The following is a 23,340-nucleotide window of genomic DNA, read 5'->3' on the forward strand; positions in this document are numbered from 1 at the left end:
CAATTGGTCACAACAAAGCTGCTTTCTTGCTAACATACACACACACACACACTTTAAATTACAGTCAGGAATTCCTTTAAAAATAATGTTTTAAATTTAAGATCTCAAATGAAATTGGCAGATTATTTTGCATTTATTTTGCAATCTGAGGGGAAAATTCTAAACAATCCTGTAGAAAAGATTTAAACATTGGAAAATGTGCTAAATAGTGCTGAAATTGTAGTCAAATTAGCTAAATAGCTAAAAATGAACAGGCAAGGGGTAATTATGATAATTATTGCACTTTAAAACACAAGCACACGCTTCTATACACGTCCTAGACATTTTAGATTTGAATTAGACATCATTTAGCCCAACTGGGCAACTGGTGGCCACAAAGATAGCAAAACTTGCCCTACAGTAAAGATGTAAAATAATTTTAGTGCGATGGCTCTGAGATGGTTGTTAAACAGGCTCTTTTACATGGGTCGAGGTGAAAATGAGACAAACTGAAGAGATAAGACAAGGAATAGCCCTGGGTGCTATCAACTGTCAAAAACATTTTGCAGGTGCTTTGCTGTTCCAGTGAATAATTATGATGAAATGACAACAAACACTAAATAAACCCATAATTTCCATCTTAATTGAAAAAAAAACAAAAAAAAAAAACAACAACAAGTGGACTATTTTTATTTCCATATAAAAAAAGCACTGTTTAACGTTCTCTATCCCTATAAAGACTGTGGCGATTAAAAACCTAGAAATGAATCATCCACATGAAATCCCTGAAAGTTAGTGTGAGCTAAAAGCTAAATAAAAAGATCTGAGGAGGAGAAGTCTTTGCTCATCATCTTAAACTCGACTATTTTTTTTCACTCTGCAGATTTTCTCCGGCTTTCTTTAAAGTATAATGTCAATCGATAAGTGGAAGTCCTGTTCATTTTCAAATGGTTTTGTGGATATGTTCCTGGCACTAGTTGACTAATTTTACGACAGCTGTTCCCATTTCGTTTTAAATTAAAAACCCCACTCTGTAATCCCCGGAGTCAATCTATAATTAAGGGGATTTATAGAAAAACCAATTGCTACTTTAATAACAAAATTTAATATAGTTCTTAATAAGCCATCAGTCGAACCGTCTTAAATGTGAAATAGAATTTTTTTGAAATCTTCAGATTATAAATAATTATTTTATATCTACATATCTATATAATGGTTGCCATGTGGCACAGTTGCATCCCAGCATGTTCAGACCACAGTCCAAATCATCACAACTAAATACAAACAAACCAGCATCTATTTGTTATTCACAACATCTGTGATATCACAAAACTGGAATATTGTTATGATCAGTTTTGTCCCTCACCATTGGTTGGTTTCATAAACTGTGAATCCGACAGCAAATGTTCATCATATGGCTACACCATCAAAACAAGTGATGACAGGCCTAGAAATATGCATAAATAAATACATTTATAAATAAATAAATACATTTTCCTTATACCACTTTTTATTTATTTTTTAATTAGGGCTTAATAAATAGATATGATGACAACAAGGAGAATTAACATTTATTTAATAAATTAACATTTCAATAATAATAATAATAATAATAATAATAATAATAATAATAATAATAAACTAAAATAAGTAATAATAAACAAATTAAGCAAAATAAATTTGTATTATTGATAATTTATTACATTATTTAGAATAAAATAAATAACATAACATGAATAAATAAATAAATAATTTATTTTGATTTATTAAATAATAATAAAAATAATCATTTAAGTAAATAATAATAAAATACATTATTTATTATCATTTATAAATTATCTAGATATATTATAAACTTTCTCATTGTTCTTATTATCATGTAAAATAAATAATATTTATTATTGATTATTTATTAAATTAACTTTTTATTATCACTATTAATAATATACAATTAAAGAATAATAATTTCACTGCCATTGCACTCATATGTACATATGCAATGAATAAAACTGTATATCCAAAGGAAAAATACACAAGCTGATACCAAGTAATCAAATTAAATCCAATAAAAACTGTCATGCTAACTATAAGAGAAGCTCAACCTCCATTCTGACATCTTAAGTGGTTAAGTGGATGATGACATCAATGAACTTCGTGCATTAGTATATTCACTTAAGATGCAGGTTAGTAATTGTGTTAAGGTCCGAGGCATGGCCCTGTCTCAGCACCCTTGCTCGCCCCAGTCTGTCTCAGTGCATGTTTACTCAGCTCTATCTAATGACAGCCCTTTTACAGCACTGCATTAAACTCAAGGGCTCTGGCTGCATCAGATAAATACAGCAAATCAAATAGGCTCATGTTTGCCCTGCGCTCCCTGACAGACCCGCGGCGAGGCATCGCAGCACACTGACCAGCCTGTGTCATCCTAAAACCCTGTCAAACAGACACCCAGGGCCGCCAGTCTATCACTGCAAATCGCTGGAAAACAAGAGCAGGAGAGAGCAAATAGAAGTTAATGACTGATACAGTGGAGAGCGTAATGACGAGCTGATAAAGGGGCTGGGGCATCATATGCAGGACTGCACGTATACGGTGAAGGTCGGATTTGAGAATCATGTTGTTGGCAAACACACTCGCGTGTTTCGTGTATTCGCTGAAAGCTAGCACAGGCTAACTCGAGGGTTCATGACATTAATTTCCAGAGGGTTCTTCCCACGTGTTTGTGTGTGTTTTACCTTGCTCGCTTGTTCCCGATTGTCTTGGGTGGCCAGGTGGTGGGTGCTGTTTGCCGAATTATTGCATGGATCCTTCACACGGCTCAGCTCTTGCTCCAGACGCTTGCACTGGGGAAGACAGAGAGAAACAGCATCACTTGAATGCATTAAATCAGAATTTTCCCAGGTGATTAGACCAGCTAAAAGACACTTGCTTTTACACTTGGTTGCTTTTGCATCAACTAAACTTAACAAAATGATGTTAAATGGTCCTATTAGGTCAAACTCAATGCACTGTTTCTGTACAGTGGGACAGATGTTTCTCATAAATGTCCATTATGTATTATAGTTTATTATTTTAACATTTTCAAATAACTGGTTGGATATTACAGTCTCACAAGCTTATGGAATATAATAGTTTTTTTGCTTTTTTGAAAGAAGTGGGGGATATTATATTGACAGAATAGTTTAAACTGGTGGACAAATATGATAATAACTTTTTTTGAAAGTGTTTAAATATTTGCATTAAAGTTGGCTCAGGAACCCTGTTAAGACCAGTTGCACTGCCACATGGAAAAATCACGTGTATGTAAGTCAGTTCTATTAGAGGTGAAATCTCTGCAGGGTATAAACCTACATTCTCAGTTATTACTATATTTACTGTAAGAACTTCAGCACAGACTTATTATGATATATACCGATATTACTCTCCGTTTGTGTCTGTGATCCCTGGAGGGGCAGACTCATTTGTGGTATAGTTCAAAAATAAAATCACAGTCTTAAAATATGCACAAAATTCAATAGAGTGCTGTGGAACGTCCACAGAGGGGAAAGACAAGTAGTTTAAACCACTTCGGTAACTATTCATATTTAAAAAAAAAAAAAAGGCAGACAACTGCTTGTGTTCAGAGATGCCATAAAAGTTATTTTTTTAACTTTAAATTACTATTGTTTATTTATTTGCATCTACCTGTAAAATTAATAAGCAAATGTACAAAAAATTTAATAATCATTAAAAAATTTAATATTTTAATATTTTAAATATATTTTTTAAAACCCAGGTAAGGAATTGTAAACTTATCAAATTTTCCCACAAATAGTACAAATAGTAATGTTATATTGGTACAATTAATAACATGCCAAAGCAAAAAAATAAATAAATAAAAAAATTAATCATTAAAAAAAAAAGAATTAAATTAGTAAAAATCAACCCAACTAAAATAAATAAATAAATAAATAAATAAAAGTCATATTTATAATCATATAAAATATTTAGAATGACTAAATTCCAACAAATTAAACTACAGGTGTTTGGAGTGAACTGTGTAAACAATGGCTCAACTAAATGTAGCTAAATAAATATAATGTCAAAGCGAAATATAAGCATGTAAATGTGAAATTATTAAATAATGCTTTTTTCCAAAAATGCCATAGGGCATATTCTGTCAGTGTCAGTGGCTCAAATACAACGAATACTAAAACTATTATAAATACAAAATGCTGAAAATCATTTCACAATATTTAAACATAACCAAGTAGTACTTTTAATCAATAGTTATGCTTATACATATTAACACAAAGCCTATCCTCATTTTTCCATCCAGAACGAGACTCTCTGGCGGTCTGTCAGACAGTTAAACAGGCGCTTTAAACACACACTGACGTGACTAGCTCTTTGGTGGGTATTATTGTAAGCAGGCTTGTTTTCTACCAGTCCATATGTGCTCCTCTCCATGTGCACATTCCAGTATCGACGGACACTTACCAGGAATGTAAACCATCCTCACAGCCTTGACAAGTCCCAATGTTTCAACATTCAGCCGTCTCAAAGAGTAGCACCCGTGCAAACAAGCCTCTCAGCCACCGACCCCAACTCCTGTCTCTTTCCTCTGCAGACTAAAATAACACCACCGCCGTCCAGACAAAACACACAGCTCCTCTTTAGTGTCAGCCTGAGTTATGGTTCTCAGGCAGCAGATGTCTTTTAGAGGGAAACGTATTTTAATCAGAATGCACCTCTGCGGTGACGCAAAAGACCGTTAGCGCACTGAAAATAGCTGCAGTTGGGGCGAAATGGGGTGTAGGAACAGACATATTAATCTATTTTAACTTTTAAATCCATTTTAAAACCACACAACAACACAATAGCATGAGTAAGAGGTCTGAACCATGTGACGTTCAACGAGCGTAAAAAAAAAAAAAATCAGCAGAATATCTCAAGACAACCTTAATTCACCACGCGATGCGACTTCATTTCCTCTCCCACTTTAACATCAGCACTCTATCAAGATCAAGAGAAATTCAATAAGCTCCCGGCGCAGGGACATAACGAAGCAGATCTTATTCGCCGTGTTAACTGTGAGGAGAGGATGGAAGTGAGAATAAGATTTATTTCCTCGAGCACTTATCCAGCTTTTCATATTCCAGTAGGCCAAAGGGATGTGGCGGCCCTCTGCCTGCAGCCGGGCTCTAATCCCTCCGAGATGAGGAGGGAGATGGGAAGAACGGCAGGGGAGGGAGAAATCCTTGAGGATAGAGAGAGGACCCATTCCCGTCTCTGAGGGATTTGGCATGGGGTTTGCAACTTACTTCTGAAATTGCCCCACAGATTCAGGTTTTTGGCCCCAATGAAAAATCAGGGCAGCATTTGGCAGTGATGAGCTGGTGGTTTTTGGGGCGGAGTTAAAAGACTGACACCTGGCCTTCAGTTCATATCAGAGAGGTTGACACAGGTTGTCATTGCTTGAGCTGACACTGGCTTTCCAGCTGAATTTGTGCGCACAACAGGATTTCTTTTATGAATCTGGCCTGCCTCCAATCAAGGAAGACTCTCAGTGATACATTTACACTATGAACAGAGCAAAAACTAACCATAAGGTCTCAATTAATATTGATCCCTTTTACATGTTTTAACATATTATTTAGACAAATTAAATGGCCTATAACAGCATATCTATAATAGCATATCATGTTTTTTAAAAAAGTCATAATAAAATACATTTTTAAAAGCAATAAAAAATATATATACATTGGGGTCAGTAAGAAAATTGTATTAATACTTTTATTAATTCATTAAGAACTCATTCAGCAAGGATGCATTCAATTGATTAAAAAAAGACAAAGACAGTTTTCTGATCCAGATAAATGCTGCTCTTTTTAACTTTCTATTCATCAGTGTTTCTTGAGCAGCAAATCAGAATATTAGATTGTGACACTGAAGATGAAAATTCAGCTTTGCATCACAGGAATAAATATCTTACAATATTTTTAAACAGAAAACAATTATTTTAAATTGTAGCAATACTGCACATTATTACTGTTCTTAATGTATTTGTAATCAAATAAATGCAGCATCGGTGAGCTTCAGAGACTTCTTTAAAAAAAACACTAAATATTATCATGCCAAACTTTTTGACCAGCATTGTATTTTTTTTTTTTTTTTTTGTATGCCACAAATTATGGTAAAATAAAGTCAAAATCTCTGCAGTGAAGGCAGAAATGAGCCAGTTAGGTGATCTAGTTACTCTATAGTTTACTCTATAGTTCCTCTGGTTAAGTCTGAGTTTTTACAGCTCTGAAGTATATCATGTTCCAGAAATGATCAACTATGTTTCTTATGTCACTGGGCTAAGGACCAAAGCAGGAAGATGGAAATCATTCCAATCAAAAATATTCCTGCAAATCCAACCACATATATTGCATCACTCTTATCTAATAGCACCTCATTGCATATTGATTACAGTAAATTAGCCATCTAAAATACTGAGTGTCACAAGTCTGGAAACCAAGTCAGAAAGGTCTCCATAGCCTGTACCATCACACCTGATAAAAGTTACAACACACACTACCCTGAATGACTGTCAGATACAATTCTGTGTTCAAATAATAAAATAAACCATATTATATAACACCAATTAGGCAGCATTTATCAACAAAGAAAAATCCCAGCAAACACATCCACTGACCCACACTTGAACTCTACGATGAAGCTGAATATCTGGATGTCAATATTTAGCTACCTGCTTGTTTGTTTTCATTTGATTGAATAATGTGTGTAGGAACGGTATACCAAATATTTGAGCTTATGCAGCAATATTTGTCCCTACATGTGTATTAGGGAGCTGGTGTGTTGATTCTTAAATCAGTGCAGGATCTGTGAATAAACACAGATGTATGTGCTTTAATAGACCAGTAATCAAAGTCATCGTGTATAGGAGTTAAAACGCAGAAGGAGAGATAGTCAATATTTAGAGAGTCGTATTTGATTTATTTTTTTTCTATGGTGTAAAGGTTTCTGGCTTGGTACACAACTACTGTGAGTGGAGTGTTTAGGGCTGGTGTGTGTTAGGATTGACCCTTAGCAGAGGTTTGTACCCTGGTTAAAGCAGCGTCTCTCTCCTCTATGGCGGCTTTCATCTCCTCTGAGGTGATCTGGGAGCGACGCTCTCTGGCCCTCTGGATCTGTTCGATGATGGCCGCCCCGCTCTGCTGGATAGTGAGGGCAGAGTCCGCGCTGTTAACCCTGTTCAACAACTCCTCCAGGTCCTGACCAAAACACACAAATGACATCACAACTCATATCAGGCACAATATCTGTTAAACACATATTAAAGGAATAGTTCACACAAAGATGAAAATTGACTCTCCCACAAAGAGAAATTAGTTTCTTCCTCAGAACAGATTTGGAGGAAATTAGCATTACATCATTTGCTCGCCAATGCGTGCTCTGCAGTGAATGAGATGTTTTTCAATTCAAACCATTGCTTACGGCTAAAATATGAGTTCTCTGTCCATAAAATTGCTTTCTACAGTGAAAAAGTTGTCTTGTCCGAATCATGGGAGAAATATGCACAGACCATACACTGTTTACAAACAGTCCAAAACAGTTCTTAACAAATATGTGAGTTGATTTTGATGTGAGAGGACAACAGGGTATGGACTTTTTCACTGGAGGAAGGGTTATTATACCTTAATTATGGATTTGATTCTTACAAACATGCAGCTTTTCACTTCACAAGGCATTAAGTGTTGGACTGGAGTGGTGTGGATTACTTGTATTCTGACGGCACCCATTCGCTGCAGAACATTCACTGGTTAGCAAGTGATGTGTAAATTTCTCCAAATCTCTTCCCATGGAGGAATAAACTCATCTACATTTTGGATGGCCTGAGGGTGAGTACAATTTTAGCAAATTAGAATTTTTGGCGAACTATTAATTGTTTTGACATTGACATTGTCACACTTTAAATTTATTCAGAGTTCAAAAAAATCCCAAATATGTGAAAATATGCAATTTGGTGCAGTTGCTGATATTTATAAGCCCAAACAGTAAGATGAAATTCTGATTGCTTGTAAATCAAGGAGATCTTTATAAGAGTACTGTAGACTGTTTGCATTAAGGTCATATACTGTAAATATCAGCGGCCACTCTATATCTCTTAATAATATGTCAGAGTTGAAAAATCCTTAGATCCTCACATGCAAATTGTGTGTTGTGATTTAATTTGTATATATTTTGTTAAATTCTTTAATAAATATTTATTCACATAATCATTTTATAATAATTAGTCATGCTTATAATGTAATATTTGTATCATTAAGTATTTTATTGTTTATTAATTTATTATGTTTCTATACTTTATATTCCTTACAAATTTTCCCTAGCTTATGCATTTTCATTGTTGTTCAATCTCATGCTTATGGGATTTCATGAACTGTTTTGTCTGTATGAATAATAGATAAGAGGGAATGTTTATGAAACCCCCCCCACAAAAAAAACCAAAAACATATAGATGCCAATAACCACTTATATGGTATTTTTGATGAAAGAAACATCAACTTGAGAGGTTATGTTAGCAAACCACTGTCAACAGAGGCATAGTCCAAAAGCTGCTCATCAAATAGTCACATGATTTAAGTTATCATTTGTTCATGCAACAGGTGCACAGAAAATTACAAAATCTTTCATCAGAATAAGCAACAAAACAAGCCTTTCCTGAGGCTGTGTTTTCATTTATGACAGTCAGACAAAAAGGGTACACAGAACAATCAGAGATGAAATTCTCCAGTGAGGAAGGCTTACCACATCACTTTCTTCAGGTTTAATATTCTCCAGCCTGGAGAGAGATGGAGAGAGAGAAAAAAAATGTGTGAGAGAAAGAAATAGAGAAATGAAATGTAGTGAGCTTCCTTGAGTTTCCTTTATGTCACTCTGCAAAATGAGATCACATCCCAAATCCAGTAATTGCATTCTGTGGGCTTTGGTATGAAAGCAGAAGACACACTCAGAGATATTAAAAGTGCTGTTATTCAACTGTAATGCCCATTCTGCTCAGAACTGATAGCGGATTGTTAAGTTATTAATGTTTACTACTTTATATGACTATTGGGATCAATTGTTCATATGTGTGGTGAAATGGAGAGATGGATTAGGACTGAACCTTTTGTGCCACACCTGCCATGAGCATCTTTATAAAGACAAAGACAACAGTAATTATGGAACCAAATGCCTGGAGAAACACGAGTCACACACTGTTGGAAATATTTATGATTTTGAAGGTTCTTCATATGGACCTTGATAACAAATGCACAGTCAAAAATACTTGCTCTTGGCTAATATAGATCAAATGCATGACAAGTCAAAGCTTGAGGGTTTTTGCAATAAATGTATGAAACCTATACAGTGAGGTCCAAGAATCCAAGAAGAAGAAAAAAAGACTGAAAGTAAACAAAGCTGTATGCTTAAAATAATTTGACCATGACCATGTAAAATGAATAAAACATATTTAGATTTCATTTCTAAAATAAGTCTAATATTTCTAACATCATTTACAATTACATATAAAAAAATCTAAATAATAAAAAATATGTACATACTACCATTCAAAAATTTAGTGTTGGCAATATATGTTTTATGTTTTTTATTTAATTTTCACCAAGTCTGCATTTATTTAAAAATATAGTAAAAAATTACAATTTAAAAGAACAGTTTTCTATTTAAATATATTTTAAAATGTAATTTATTCCTGTGATGCAAATCTGGATTTTCAGCTTCATTACTCCAGTCTTCAGTGTAACATGATCCTTCTGAAATCATTCTAATATGCTGATTTTTGTGGAAACTGTGATCCATTTTTTTTTTCAGGATTCTTTGATTCATTATTGTCTTTACTGTCCCTTTTCATCAATTTAATGCATACCTGTTTAGATTAACTTCTTTATAAAAAAACATACTGACCCCAACCATTAGAACAGAAATTTAGATACAAAATATAAGCTCTCCACATTATATTTGTGCTGCCATAGTTTCACAGGTATCAGTGAGAAACAACAGCAGGTGAACTGCAGAAACTCGCCCTGCCTACTTTTACAGACCCCACCAGCGTGATGCTCTTTTAAGAGCAAAACGAATTCCTCCATCATCCTCCAGGCAGAAAAAAACAACAACCCCTCCACTCATTTACAAAAGCATTACATGGATCTCCATCCATTATAAAGGTACATACTCATTCACACAATGGATCCAAGAGTGACCTCCGAAAATAAGGGCTTAGAACACGTGCGTCCATGTTCCCTCAAAGATAATGGGATTCCACTTGGCTATCAATTATCATTTTTTTGAGAGAGGGGCCGGAATGAAGCCCTTCAACACAGCTATAAGAGGTAGGCGATTTTATAATTAGATTCTGATGAGATCTTGTGCTCATTGGGCAGCCAGAAAATGCATTGTATGCCTCTCGATAATTGCAGTTCGTTTGAGTGACTTGAGTAACTATCAATAAATCATGAGGCCGACTGAAATATTAAACAGGGTCTAAGGTTATATGAATACCTCTGGAAAAGGATGTAAAGCAATAAAGAAGAGCGTAAACTCATCTGTAAACAAACAAAAATAAAATATATATATACTAGTTGTCACATACTCGTATATGTAGACGCTTTGTAAAACCACAAACAGTGCTGAACAGCATATAAATGCTTCCGTCCCCTGGAGGGCACAGGGCAATATTCTTTTTGAAAGGTCCATCATCAAACAACAGCACCAGTTATGAGCAGTTAAACATACAAGAAAGAAGATCATATTAATTAGGACCCAGCAGGTGGGGTGGTAAATACAGGTATTTCCTATATAGTGTGGAACTTCCGACTGACAACCCAGTACGAGGGGACTCTTAAAAATGTCACACCCCTCTGATACATTTCCAAACCAGTCGATATTGGATTTCTCCTCAAACTCTTGTCTGGTCATTCAGCTTGTCCTCTAGCAGGAAGAATAAAGCGGCTTCCAATCGCAATGATGACTAAAGCCACATGCCTTGCATGCTTCTCAAACCTTTAAATCCACTGCCTTTAAAAAACGCTGAGAAACTTTAATGGCTCTTGGAATTGTGGAAACAAAACCTCTGGCTTTCCATTTATCACAAAACAAAAGCATTTGGACCATAAAGCTTCTGAGTTTATCATTTATCAACAATGAGTTAAAAGAAGACATTAAAGATGTTTATCAGACATATTATGTCACCAAATATTATCCCTTTTCACTACTTCTATTAATAAGTACAAAAGAGAAAAAATGAGAAGAGAAATGCATTGAGATTTATCAAACTCTACTGACTGCAAGATCAGTAGGCTGGTTAACATTGAATATATTGCAAATATTTAACATCTTCAATATTTAAAATTTCTTTTTGGCAATATAAAATATTGCAAAATTTCCACAGCTATCAAACTTCTTAAAGATTGCTCCTTGTTTCATTAGGAAAGCTCTACAACAGATATTTTAATTGTGATTTAAAAAATTCTGAGTTTCCATTTATTTTCAATAAGTCTTTTGGATTCAGTGAATTGGATTAAAAAAATTGCAGTACCATTCAAATAAGTTTTTAAACTGTAAAGCATGAACCGATAAAATGTATAACATGAATGCATTGCAAGTCGCTTTTGATAAATGTGTCTGCCAAATCCATCAATGTTTTTACTTATCCATTTAAAAATGTGGGGGTTTTATGTTTTTTCAAAGACATATCTTAAGCTCACAGGCTGTGTAAAGCCTTTACTGTCAATTTAATATATCTCTGCTAAATAATGTATTCAATTATTCTAATGGATCCCAAATTTTGGAACAGTAGTGTATATATGGAGATATAAGGGCCTTTTTGCACCACAGGAAACTTTTCAAATTAAATTAGTTTCTACTCTGGAGCAGGGTCTAACCAGCACAACTGGTACTAACCGTGACGTAAGTTGACACTGATTGGCCAGACGCGTTCGAAAATGCCCTCAACCACCATGATTTAAAACGCAGTGTAAACGTACTGTAAACATTGTGTCAACTGATTTCGCAGGTATGATGAACAGCGATAGATGGACGGACGCTGAAATGCAGGCACTTGTAGCAAATGTAGCACTGCCAGTTGTCGTTTCAATCGTTGTTGAACGTCGCGTACAAATGACATCGCTGTCGACCGGCTTACGTCACATCCTAATACACACAGTCGGTGGAAATGCAACCCTTTAAATGGTACTGGGAAATAGTTTACGCAAAATCTTCCAAGTACTTAAGTACTCTACATTTAGTTTGGAACTAAAGCGGTACAAAAGGCCATATATAGGGAATAATGCAGTGCATCCCCCAGCTTAATCAGCACCAAAGCTCAACATGTCTAGACCACTAACCCAGGCCTTCAACAAACAATGGGCCTCATTTACAAAAATAATGTTTCTGTGTAAATCATTCGTAAAACCATTCTGACATAAACAATTTTCAAGTCAACGTGACAATTTACATAAGACTCTTTATACTAAAGACTTACACACTAATTAATTCGGCTCCTGTTTTATAAACAAAGCCTAATTAGTATAATTAAAGTATTAGTATTAGAGTATTATGGCACAACTTGATAGAAAACTTGGCAGATTATAGATTTTTTTATTTTTTTGAGGAGCTCCTTTGAGAAAATGATTAGAGCAGCATGTAGTTGAACAGGCTGAACTGATGCTGTTTTTGGAAGAGGTTTGAATGTCACATACTCCAGCGTCGACTCCTGAAGCTTCTTTGCCCGAAGTAAAGCCTCATCCCTCTCCTCGTTAGCCAGACGCAGTCTGGCCATCACAGCCTGGTCTCTCTCCCTCTGAGCCTTATAAATTTCCTCGACTAATGCTGAGAGAAAGAGAAAGAGAGAGAGAGCGAGCAAGAGAGAGAGAGAGAGAGAGAGTGGGGTTATTATTCTGGTATTGCACTCCAGTGCTCCAGCTGCACAATAACAAGGCTAAGCTCCTCGGGAAAGAGGTTATTGCAGTTGAAACACTATGGCATAAGTATTAATAACTCTAAGTGAGCCTTATTTTGAGAAGACAGTCTCCCCTGGGTAGGTGTATGTGTGTGTGCACGACCACCCAGAGCAATAAAAACAGCAGCAACACCCTGAAGTCAGAGTTCCAGGCTCTTGGAGACTTGGAGACATTTTATTTATGAAATTTCAGCATGGAAACACTCTGGTTTATCAACATTGTACTGGAAACAGAAAGCAATTACACCAGACTCATGAATGTCAGAAACCATCAGAAGAATATCCTCATATAGGAGGACAAACATGACTGTGTTTGACCTACAGGCCTCAGAAGGTCCACGGGCATGCTGACGTACGCATTTCCAAAACAATATTGGAAACGAAGGCCCCTGGTGAATGAATGAACTAATGAACAACAAACAAGCAAATGAACAAACAAATGATGAATGGGTCCAAGGGCATACTGACGACTCTCCAAGAATCTCCAAGCAATACTGGAGAAAAAAGCTGCTATCAAATAAATATCATTACATGAATGAATGAATAAATCAACAAACACACAACCAAATAATGACTAAATGAATGATTGAAGGAATGAAAAGGCCTATGGCAAAGCAACATTGACTGCTAGCAAACGTATATAACTGAACGAATGAACAAACGAACACAAAAGAATAAATGAACAAATAAATAAATGAACAAACTAACAAGTAAAAACAAGCAAAAAATGAACCATGAGCCAATTTCCAAAGCATAATTATGAACATAAACACACAAATTTCTGACTGACCAAACAAACAAACAAAAAGAAACAAATTAATTAATTAACAATTGAACAAAGAATATATATAAAATGAAAAACTGAATAATGGAAGTCAATTACACACAAAAGGCCACTAGGAAATATTAATGACTGAACAAACATACATACAAACAACTGAATTTATTAATGAATGCAAATAAATGAACCAATAAATAAATAAACGGATGAACCAACAAGCTAAATTACCTTTGAACCATTTTCTAAAACCTTATAACACACAAAGGCTGCTAGCAAATAAAAATGACTGACTGAGTGAACAAATGAACAAATGGACAAACAATCAAACAAGAATGAAGGAATGAAAAGCATTATTACAGTCCAAGACCACACCAAGAAATAAAGGAATTAATTAATTATAATGGACAAAGGACACATGAATGAACAAAATAACAGACAAACAAACAAAGAAGGTATTGTATGAAGAAATGCTTGCTAAGAGAGTTTTGATCAAAGATGCACTGATTTTGATTCATGCTCCCGACCTGACCTGCACCAAACTCAAAAATCAAGCAGACAGGTTGGTAAAATCCACAGGATTTTTGGCATTACCAAATGGTCTTTGGCACCGTCTCTAATTCCACCGAAAGCAGCACACTTATCAATCACTCGCATCAATACTTTCCTGCATGTTACGATAAACACTCATTCCCACACTAAGCCACTACAAAGTTCACAAAGCAAATCAATATTGCTGGAATTTGCTGATTAAACATCTCCAGCCCGAACCATACAAATCATATTGAAATGAAAGCGGTGAATAAATGCATTATCATCGCTTTATTAAATGAACAATTTGACAGCCTAATTGGGAATCATATAAGTCACGTGTCACATATTTCCATTTAATTAACAAACTCTGAAGTGGTGCTTTTTGCACTAGTTAAGATCAAATGAAAAGTGAATATTGGCTAAATTTAAATATTTGTTCAGCAAAGGTGAGAAGCGTGTAGATTTCATTGACAAAATAATCAGTTACAGAGAGGAATGATCATTTCTGATGAGGGCGCTTTATGTTAGACATACTGGTTTATGTTTACAAATGTCGAAGTGTGCTTTTCTCGGGTTCTGCTGACATGTACTAACTAATTAATTCAAGGTGTTTCTTTTTCAGCTGTGTTGGAAGATCAGACATTTGCATTTAGAGACCTATGCAATGTCACACCTCACATTAAACACACACAAAAAAGTAAATGCTGCCATATTAAAGGAGTCTACTTAATCTTGATTCTTTCCAACCATTTATATGTATTTCTTTACCCAGGTGTCCTACCTGCAGCTCTCTCACTGGCACGCGCCTCCTGCTCAGCCTCCTGTAGCTCAGAGTCCAGAAGCTTGGCTTGCAACTCTTTCTCCTTCAGCGCCAACCTGTCCTGGAGCTGCAGACACACAAGACATACGCTTAACTTTATAACTGAGTATATGAGCATAACAAAATGAAGAAATAAACAACATACCTGCTTGATAGATAAACGTGAATTTTTGTTTCGTTTGTGTCACTTCCACATTCTAACAAAAACTGTAAATTAATAATTAAATTGGATGAAACACTACTATTCAAAAGTTTTTTTTATGTTTTTGAAGGAAGTTTATTATGCTTATCAAGGCTGCATTTGGTCAGAAATACAGTACAAAAGTTTGTAATAAAATATTATTACTATTTAAAATGTCAGAAATCATTCTATTATGATGATTTGGCACTCAAGAAGCATTTCTTATTCATTATTATGTTAAAAACAGTTAACATAATAATAACAGCCGCTTAATATTTCTGTGGAAACTGACACATTATTTTAGGATTTTTTAATTAGTAGAAATTCAATAGAACAATTGTTTGAAATATAAATAATTTGTAACAATATTGTAGCAATGTTTTATTGTCACTTTTGATCAAGTGTCCTTGCTGATCAAAAGTATTGATTTCTAAAAAAAAAAAAAAAAACATGTTAAAAAGTGTAATGATTGTAAAATAAATAGGTTTATTTTTATTTATTTTTAGCTGAAAATAAAGTTTTTAGATTAATTATGACCTGAATATCATATATTGGCACCTGTTAGGCACACTTCCAGTGAAAAATGTATATCAGCCAACCACAACTTTATAGCCACTGCGTCAAGCTTATGTATTTGCACCACTACATCATATAAAACAAGACTTATAAAAAAACGAGGAACTGTCATGTCTTGGCAGTAAATCTGGATTGGCGAGTGATATTTTACAAGCCTCTCAATGAAAGATTTAACCTCCTGCCTTAAATATTTTCATCCTGTCTGTTTTTATCCTCCCGGACTTTGAAAACATGACGGGGTTGGGCCAGAGTCCTCAAAGGGCTCTCTCAGATCACTGCCAGCAAAAACACACACTTGGGACATGTTCCTGCCCTTCTGTCAGGAGTCACAACTACTTGCAAACGGGGGACATCAATTACAGTCATTTCCCCCCATCTCTGACCCCTCAAATGATGCGTCTCCAGATGGGTGCAGATATGCCACATATATTTCAAGGCTCTACTCCTATGTCCTGAAAGAACAATGATGGAGCAAGAATATATAAAGCAGAGTGCAATGCAGTTTAGAGGCCAACAACTACTTCTGCCTTCTTAGATTTCAATCCCCTCCTGACCACCTGATGTATAGTGACTTTTTACAATGCAATCAACTCCTGATGAATTAAACTAAATCCCACCATCACATTATAGAAGTTAAATGAGTTGTAAGCACAAACTGCACAGATAATTTGATAATTAAACACTTAATTTTCAAGTACTTTTTTCAACCCAATGCCGACTAGCTTGGCAGCATTTGCTAACAAAAGCTACCTACCTAAAGTTAGTTAATATGGAATTTATGGTTAGAGTATAAAAGGACACTAGTGCCATTAGATAGTAAGATGACACATTGAGTGTTTTCTAACTTAAACAAAGCTGCTCGGAAAGGCACATAAACTAATGGCACAATCCTGCCTGACATGGAATTTCGAATCTTTAAGTCTATGTGGCTGTTGTAACTTTTAGATTAAATGAATGCAGCAAAACAACAAATGAAATACGTTGAAACTTTCAGAGTGTTAATAACCTTTCATGAAGCACAAGACCACCTAAATTTAAAAAAAGAAAGCTAGTCTAGTCTCCGACTGGATGAGAAGAATGCAATTCAAATTAAACAACAAATACAAAAGTAGGTCTTGTTGAAGGACTAATAAACCTTAGTCAGGGTAGTGCTGTGTTTAATTTTCAACAGGAACAAGGCTGTGAGGGATAGAAGTACAGTGCGCTCAATGGATTGTACTGATTGTTCAGCTAACATCTTTCAGAAAAAAACTTTGACTAGACAAAGCTCCATTAAACAGTTTTGAAAATTGTGAGTTGTGAAAATTACATGATCCAGTACAAGTCTATCCCTCGAGGCCTCGTTTTAAGTTCATGTTAAGTTCAATATGGCATCTAACCTTATTAAGGTCTATCAGGAACAAAAAAATACTGTCTTCATGAACTTCTTAACATGTGAATTCACCTTCTTATTGAAGTCTCTAAGGGAATCCAGCTCCTTCAGGAGAAAAGCAATGTTCTTCTCTTTATCCAGAGCTGGCACTTGTTTTTTGGAATCGCTGATAACTTTGGAACTTCCCTGGTCCTCATGAACACGAGCGTGCCTTCAGAAAAAACAAAAGTTCATTCGAAATACTCTTTTATTAAACTCCCAAACGGTCAACAAAAAATGAATCATTCACATTTTGACATGCAATTACCAAATACACAAGGGATACTGTCTTCCACTTTCAAGAATATTACTGTGACTTGTTTACTTTGAGATATTAGTCAAATCCTACAGTTGACCTTTAAGGTAATATTAAAGTATTACTGCACTGTATTGCATGGTAAATTACTTCCCTCTTGTAGCTAGGAATTCTATTCAGTTATTATTAAGGAGGCAAAGAAAATGCATTGGAATCTATATTTATAGATTCACGCTACGATATAATTAAAATCATCTTACAATGGACAATCATGCTAAAAGTGAATATTACTGCTTTATTCATATTCTCAATAGTGCTCAAGACAGATGAAACTAAACAACTGTTGCATATGTTTGCAATGGCACACTATCTACTATTATTATTAATTTTTTATAAATTAGTATGCAATATGAATACTTTGCACAGTATGCACATTTTCATACACACAGAAGAGTTGGATGACCAACTACATGCGTGGTATAACATTATACACACCTATATAACATTATATTAATAACATATATTATAACATATACATAATTTATTTGTTATAATTATTTATTATTAGAATTTTAATTATTAAGAAGCAGTCGAGCAACAGAAGAGGGTGGCACTGGCAGCTTGAAAGGGTTTTGTTTCTTCCCATTAGATTTAAGCACAGTTGCCATTGCTAAGAAACATAGTTTAGCTTCCTGTGTTTCCAGAGGTAAATGCATACTGAAGTTGCGTTTGTTCTTGTGTGGATCGCATGGCTTTTTATTTTCAGTTTGCTAAGTAGTAAGGTGCAAATCCACTGACCAAGACACTAGCAAGGCATGTGAGTATTGCTTTTCTCCCCTTTCCTTTTTGTACAGTTAGTTTTAGTTAATTATACACACTATCTGCTTTCAAATCTCTACTATTACTACTAGCAGATACAATAAGTGCACTGTCCCTATATCCACTACTACTTCACCTTCTATTCCAATTGGTCTGTGGAATTGCCAATCTGCTGTAAATAAAGCAGACTTTAATTCATCTATTGCTACTCATTCAAGTCTCAACCTCATGGCCCTAACTGAGACTTGGTTCAATCATGAGGACACTGCCACTCCACTAATTGAACATTTTACCGAGTGGTGGAGGCACTGGTCTATTTTTCTCAAATTAATGGAAATTTGATCCTTTATCATCTCTTACTGGCAACAGTTCATTCGAAATCACACACAATTACTATTATCCACCCTGTTTAAAATCCACTTTGCAATTGTTTATCGTTCCCCAGGTCAACTGGATAACTTCTTAAACTCCCAAAGAGGCATGAAAATCACTCTCAGTGACCTTTTCTTGGACTGTTCCCTCCTGGTGAAATGACCTGCCTATCTGAATATAGGATAACTGTTTCAAGTCAACAGAAAAACTAAAACTAACTAAAGAAAACACTATCAAGAAATGTAAAAGTAAAAGCATGAAGGCTGAGGCTAAAAAAAAAACTGCCAACTAAAATTAGACAAAACATTTTTAGGATTGGATTTTTATTACCCCAGTGTAAGATGCAATGTGTGTGAGCGAGTCTCTCTGTTCTCCTGACCTGAGTGCGGCAGACCCTGCCCTACTGACTTGAGGTGTGTGGCCTGGACTGCTGGCTATCTCGGTTATATCCTGCTCCTGCTGTGCTGGGGGTCTCTGTGGAGACCGTCTCTCCTCCTCCATGATTCTCTCTTCAACTGCAACGGGCAAGGGCGGGGGTGATGGGATTCTGAGCGACAAATCTACTCTGGGCTTGGGAGTCTTAGATGCTGCATGAAAAAAAAATGAGTAAGAGTAAGCAAGAGCCACAATAACATAGAAAAGACAATAACTATTTATTTCACTTCATTGCTTCGCTTTTATAGTAACACAAGGTGCTTTCATGTTCCAAAAATAAAAAAAAAGCCAATAAAGTTTTTGTGATGACTATTGATTTTGCCCTATATGCAATATCACAGGAGGGAGGGAAAATGTCAAACACATCTTCATTTCTAAGTGATCTTTTTGTTTTACTTTTTTGCATTGAGATCTAGAGAATATAAGTAAATTTGATTATGTTTATTGAATATAATAAAATGCAATATTTATTTTCATTCCATGGCCCTCAATCAAGTTTTTGTCCTTCGTTGTAGTCTACAACTTGTAGATAGTTTGGACACCTCTGATTATTCCCATTATTGTAGCATGGCTTTGTGTGAAGAACATAGTGAAATAGAAGTTTAATTCACTGGAAATCTTCTTCACCACTACACTGACTATCTTCATATTCAAATTTGACACAATGTGATTATTTATGAGACACATTAGAACAAATTACCTTTGGAATTATTTACTTAAAATCTGGCAACAATATTTTTTGACCTGCCATATTTGACCCAGACATGAGTGAATTCTGAGAACTGCTGTTAGAAAAAGATTATCATTGATAACCTTTTAATCACACAAATTACTTGATATTAAGATTTCATAGAGCTTTCAGTCATTTTTGGATCAGACTCAGATCTCTATTGATATTCATTATAATGAAAAGAGCATAAGAAAGAAGAGAATCATACAGAATTTATTTTTGGGTGAACAAATCTATCCAAATTTTGATTCTTTTATACTAAACAATAACAAGCTAGTAAAAAATAATTATTGTTTTCAAACAGGTTTCCCAAACATTCCCCTGTCTGTTATCGGTTGCCCATGCAGACAATCCTGCCCCAAACTAATAGTATTGGTTGAGTATATGTTGGAATGCTCAAACAAATACAGCATGTTTAAAAAGTGCCACACTGCTTAGACTATTCAGTTGAAACCAACCTAAAGCTGACTCTGCATATTACATAAAAAGTATTTTAGCATCCAGTAAAAGCTAATGGAGCTAAATTAAAAGAAAGACGTCGGAACCATAACATATAAGACTTCCATTCTTCTGCTGTGAGATTACAGTCGGACTGTTTGAAAGGCAGCTCTGTTGGTTGGTTTGCGTCAGCTCTCTGAAAAGGAAACTAGGTCTGGCCGTCTTTCATGAGGGAATGTGGCGATCCGTGCCGAGTGACTGGCAGGAGGGGGAAAACGAGGTCTTCTGTCAATGTTTCTGTAGCGCTCAGGGCCAGAGATACAGGCGGGGAGGCAAACACAGAGGCCTGTCTCTCTGGCAGCCTTTCTGACAACATGCTTTGCTCCTCAGGGAAAGCTAGATGTAACCCGGACCGTTTGTGATCAAAACCAAAGAGCGAAGGCACTTGAATCAGAGACATTTTAAACTAGTGTAAAATTTGTGATTACAAAACCGGTCAAGATAGAGACTTGAAAGATACAACAAAAGTTTAAGGTAAAATTCATAATTTCTAGGTAAAAACTATGTATTTTAAACAGGTTTCCTGAATTAGCCACTGGTCAGCCAAACAGATACTGCCTCACCCAAATTCACACCATTGGTTGAGTGTTTCTGGGTGGGGCTAGTCGGGGAAGCTCAACAAACAGCAGATGTTTTGATAACGCCACAAAGCCACAATAGTTTACACATTTGAGTGGAATTAACCTACAAATGGTTAATTACAGCAGGAAAAAATTACACCTCTTCAGCTTTTACATCTACAAATAAATTACACAGATAGTAGCACTAAGTGCATGCAACAAAGGTCAAGTGCTACAACAAAAAAGCCACCTGGCCATCCTGAGATTATAAAATACACATAAATCAGTTTTAACATCAGTGCAATTCAAACTGAGCAAAACTCAAACAACAGAGCGCTTAAAAAGCATCAAAAAGGGGAATCATTCGGCGTAAGTAAATGAGTTGTGATGCTCGAGTCTTGCGACCACGATGTCCAAAAAGCTCCAGCTTAGCCGGCACAAATTATTTAGCGAAAGGTCAGGTTTTTGAAGTCGAGATCAGGGAGGTCTGCCTCATGGCTTTGTTGCTAGGGCTCTGCTCTCAGGATTGCTGGAGACAGTTATTAGTATTCCCCCGTAAGACTCACCCGTGCAAACACCAAATTCAAACCATGAATAATAACGCCAAACACACATATAGAAGCCCTTTGTCACACTGCAAATATGCGACTTTTGGAAACATTGTTCCCTAACCTGGGTTATTTCTTTAATTTTATCTCCCACTCCGGGTGTCTCTCACAAAGGTAACTGCCCCTGAGAATGTGTGTTTAAAGCGCCATTTCACTCACAAATGGGGTGAGCAGGGCTTTTAATCTAAGCATGCAAAGTAAAGGCCCATTTCCTGTGGGAACCAAGTATAAAAGGACCCAACATTAAGAGTAAATTCAGAACTGAAGAACTGGCTCCCTTTCAAATGATGAGTGTGAATTTGAATTGAATTGACCACAAACCACATGCTACTGAATTGCAATTTAAATTAGAATTACAGGAAGAGGAATTTAATTATTTTAATTTGAAAAAACTCAATACAGAGAAAACTTTTCAATGTGAGAAAACTCAATACAAGAAATTACATACATTTGTCCACAACAAGAAAATGGGCTAGAATCGGAAAACTTGGATGTTCGTTTTGAGGATTTAATTTGACACAGTGTTTGGCTTGATTTTAAAGACTTTTAATCCAACATTTTGAGTAATTAAGTCTTTTTCAACAGTGGTCCATAAAATATAATGTAAAATATTAAAGATAATAATATACCATTACACTCTAAAAATGCTGGGTTGTTTCAACCAAATTTTGGGTAAAATATGGACTAACCCAACTTTTTTAAAATTTAAAGCAACAGCTGGGTTAGTCCATATTTAACCCAAAGTTGGGTTAAAGCATTTATAGTGTCTATTAAATATATATATATATATACATTAAATTATGCAAAAACTAACAAACAAACAACCCCCCCCAAGAAATAAAAAATCTAATTCAAAAATGGTGAATGTGTTGTTTGAATCATTCATTTAGAATTTCATTCCATTATAATTCTACTGTCTTAAATGAAAATTATAACTCTACATCTTGTTTGCAGCCTCAATTCAAATTCAGTAATGTTCATAACTGCCATTTAAAAAGTATTCTTAATTCAATTTAAAAAAATGACCAGACATGACCATGTCCTCCATTCACACTACCAACGATCTCGTGCCGCCTTACTAATGTCTGTCACTAATAATCAAACACAGGCTAATGAACCGCCTGCAAAAAGATTGAAGTGTTTCACCAACAGCCCAAATGTATATTTGAGCAGCGAGGCAGAATAAATTTGCATATCAGGAGCGTCTGGTGAAGGGTTGGTAAATACTCTGTTTATCTCTCATTGTCATTCAAACCAGTCTATCTAAATAGTGGCTCTTCCACAGCGTTATGGCCTAGGTAAAGTTATTACGTAGCAGCCCGGCATTGTAGAATAACGTAAACAAATGTTTATGCATATAAATGAGTAAATAAATAAATGTAAATAACTGTTAATATACTATACAGAGCATGTATACATCGGGAAGCTTGTAAAACAAGACTTTAGTCATAAAAACAGACACATTCTGGCAGAAATGCAAGCAAATGTAGCGCAAATAGTAAACAAATGAGGCAAGAAAAAAGAGCCTTATAACTGTAAAATAACATGTTTAACTGTTCCATAAGATATGTTTTTGCTATGATTTGTTGTGATTGGATTGCAATTATCACGGCCACAATAACACTAATTTATTATTGATTACCTTGTATGAGTTTCTCCTCCAGGGCTTTTGATAAACTGACATTGGGATGTAGCTAAGGTAGTTTCAACTAAAGATCTGAAAAAAAAAAGAAATAGATGTGAATGTACAAATATGCAAAAAAAAACTATAAAACCAACA

The 23,340-nt window shown here is 35.3% G+C and overlaps 1 pseudogene; it reads right to left on the minus strand.

The window, feature by feature from the left end:
* Positions 1 to 23,277, minus strand: part of LOC113072677 (mirror-image polydactyly gene 1 protein-like) — a 44,359-nt pseudogene extending 21,082 nt beyond the window's left edge.
* Between the last annotated feature and the right edge of the window lie 63 nt (positions 23,278 to 23,340).

Source organism: Carassius auratus, unplaced genomic scaffold (assembly GCF_003368295.1).
Source record: "Carassius auratus strain Wakin unplaced genomic scaffold, ASM336829v1 scaf_tig00009850, whole genome shotgun sequence".
NCBI lineage: Eukaryota > Metazoa > Chordata > Actinopteri > Cypriniformes > Cyprinidae > Carassius > Carassius auratus.